This window comes from Gossypium hirsutum, chromosome A11, assembly GCF_007990345.1.
Source record: "Gossypium hirsutum isolate 1008001.06 chromosome A11, Gossypium_hirsutum_v2.1, whole genome shotgun sequence".
NCBI lineage: Eukaryota > Viridiplantae > Streptophyta > Magnoliopsida > Malvales > Malvaceae > Gossypium > Gossypium hirsutum.
In genome coordinates, this window is record NC_053434.1 from 79,447,196 (window position 1) to 79,450,614 (window position 3,419).

General features: G+C 35.4%; 1 non-coding gene across 1 annotated transcript; it reads right to left on the bottom strand.

The window, feature by feature from the left end:
* Positions 1–3,006: 3,006 nt before the first annotated feature.
* LOC121210400 (small nucleolar RNA R71) lies at positions 3,007–3,113 on the bottom strand. The gene has a single exon (XR_005905513.1). It is a non-coding gene; the product is annotated as a small nucleolar RNA R71 (small nucleolar RNA).
* Between the last annotated feature and the right edge of the window lie 306 nt (positions 3,114–3,419).

Consider the following 3,419-nt stretch of genomic DNA (forward strand, 5'->3'; position numbering starts at 1 on the left):
GATACATTCGGTAAATCTGTGAAGTTATGTGGAAGTATATGATTGTTATATGTGATTATGATAATGGAAAATTAAATGTGGATATGATTTGTATTTTGTTCGTTTTGATTGAATTAAAGTTGATAGTGAAGCATTTTAAATGCCTATGTTATATAAGTTCAATCTTGAATGACATGATATACAAGTTTAAATAATATGAAAGCAAAGAATGTGTGAAAGAGTAGATTGTAATAAATCTGCTTGGGATAGCAACAGTAACATGATATTTGAAAAATCACCATTAATAGCGGGAGTTGAGTTAGAGGCTGAATAAATTATTAATGAAAGCTTAATGAGTCTTGTTTCTTATAAAAGAAACTGTGTAAGCAAAAGAATTGCCGATAATGAGATATTTGAAGTGGCGTGGGACAGAGTCAAAATGACTTCGAGGTCCCCTATTCTGTTTTTATAAAATCATTGTAAATTTTAAAATGATGGTTATAAAATACAATTTATATGCTTAGACTCCTTAATGAGTCTAGTTTCAAATGAAATAAACGAGAACATGTTTTGAATTCTGTACAATGAGAAGTCTGATTCAAAGTGAAGAATGGTCAGAATAGTAAAACAGTGAAACAGGAGAAACTTTAAGAAAAATCTGGTATTGATTAGCCAATCCAAAAGTTCTGAAAATTTAATGGATAGAAGATATATGAGTCTACTTTTAGGGAAAATTAATGGCAATTGATTTGGAGTTTCGTAGCTCCAGTTATAAATAATTTAGTGACTGTTGCTTAGGAAGGCAGCTTGTCATGAAATTGAGTATATGTGGTAAACATTGATTAAACATGTAAATGAGCTGCTAATTGTTTTCTTAAGAACTTACTAAGCGTAAAGCTTACCCCCCTTCTTTCCCATGTTCTCTAGGATTGCCAAGTTTGCTCGGGTTGGAGTTCACCGGAGATATTATCACACTGTCGAGCAAACGCTATTGGTGTAGTGAATTCAAGTACTTTGGGTCTATGGCATGTATAGGTGTGTAAATATTAGAGTATGTGATATGGCTTTAACTGTATGTGTTTGCCTATTTTGATTATGGGGTTGTAAATCCATTTTAATTATGCATGTATGTGCTATGGTATTTCGTGATGAGTTTATAATGATTAAAGCATGAATTTTCCAAGTTTTTCTTAAGTTCTCGGTTTAGTCCCGAACCACCCCGGATGTATGTTTTGGGCCTCGTAAGCCCGCATAAGGGACATATTGCAAAAAAAAAAAGAAAATAAAAGTTTTTAATTGTTTGGGATTTCTTGGCCCTGTTTAGTATAGAAGCGTTAGTAAAAGTCAGATAGCACCTCGAACCCCATCCCGGCTTCTGATGCGGGCGAGGGGTGTTTATTGAAATTTAGGTGATTATATGTGTAATAGGATATATTCTTAAAAGTGAACATGTTCACCATGTAAAAGAACTAATAATAATGCATGAATAAGTATATTATGACACTAAATTTTGAAATGTTAAGGTTATGCTATATGGTTGTTTTGTTAATGCTTGATGAACTGTTGGCATTGTAGTTGTTCTAGGCATTCACTGAGCTTGTTAAGCTCACCCACTCCCTTTTTTAACCATTGCAAATTAGTTGTGTGTCGGTGTGAGCAGTGTGGTTTCCAAGAGGTGATCCAAGTGAATCTCTTTGTTATTTTGTAGGTGTTCTATATTTATTTACATTTTGGGGAATAAGACAATGTGGTAGACTTGTTTATAGCCATGTTAACTTCTAGGTAGTTTGCTGATTTTGGTTCAGTTTATAAGAATTACATGTTGATAAACCATAATTTATACATATTTTTACCTCATGCTTAGCATATTTTTGGATGAAATATCCTTAGATTTGGTGAATTTGATGCTCCTAATCCTTGAATTTCATGTTGTATACGTAGGTGAGCATAGGAGAGTAAAAAAAGTGAGAAACGAGCCGAAATAGAAGAAAATGGGCCAACATGTGAAATCAACACGGCCTGGACTTCCGTACATGGGCAGAACACACAGCCGTGTCCTTTTAGTAGAATCGAGCACGACTTACATGGGTAGACCACACGCCCGTGTCTATTTAACAGACTTGAAAACGGTTTAAAGCAATCACACATGGGTGTGTCACACGGGCGTGTCCCTGTCGAGCCCAAGTTTAGTCTTATTCGGAAAAGGCCACTCTTGAGGGTTTGAAGCATTCTAAAGCCTACATAAACACCCCAGGAGGTACCAAAAAGGGACTCAGGGAGTAGGAGGCAAGGAATTACTCGAAGAAAGCCGATTGATCCATCATGGAAGCCGGATTCACCTTCAAGACTGAAGATCTCCCTTCAATTCCCTTCAGGAGTTCTTAGGTTTTCTTTATGTTATGTTATCTTTATTCTTTTGTGACGTTTTCTTTCATAAATATGAACTAAACCCCCTAAATACCTAAGGGGAATGAAACCTAAGATAGATCTTGTTATTATTATCTAAATTGTATGATAAATATTTGATTTGTTCTTAATTATGAGTTCTTAATTCTTGCTTTAATATTTCAAGATATTGATTCTAGTATTGATGTGTTTATTCAGAGGAGCAAAAGTCCCTGTCTAAGAGTAGATCTAACATAATTAAGTGGAGTTGATTACACGCTTAGAGAAAGGGTGACATAATTTTGCTGAATTAGGGTGAAACCTAATAAGGGAATCCATAGATCAATTTAATGCAACATTAGGGGTTTTAATTAGAAAGAGATTTCAATTAATCAACCTAGCGTTAGATGTTGTTAGTCTCGAGAGAGATAACAAAATCACTTGGCAAATTTTCTGGAGTTTTACGACACTTTTAAAATCAATGGTGTTTCTGATGATGTCATTCGCCTTTGGTTGTTTCCCTTTTCATTGAGGATTAAAGCTAAACAGTGGTTGAACTCGTTACCACGAGGGTCAATCATTACTTGGGAACAAATGACTAAAAAGTTTTTACTTAAATATTTTTCGCCGGCTAAAACAGCCAAATTAAGGAATGATATCTCTTCTTTTGTGTAGATGGATCTAGAAACAATCTATGATGCATGGGAGAGATACAAGGACCTCTTGAGAAGGTGCCCTCACCATGGGCTGCCCTTATGGTTGCAGGTTCAAGCATTTCACAATGGCCTGAATCCTTTGACTAGACAGATCATTGACGTAGCTGTTGGTCGGACTATCAATAATAAGACACCTGAGGAGGCTTTTGAATTTATAGAGGAGATGGCACTAAATAATTATCAGTGGCAAGTCATAAGGACAAAGCCAACGAAAGCAGCCGGTGTTTTTAACACCGATTCGGTCACCATGCTCTCTAATTAGGTAGAACTTTTGAATAAAAAATTGATGGTTTACTTAGCTCTTCACAGCTTCACCCATTAATGCAATGCAATATAAAT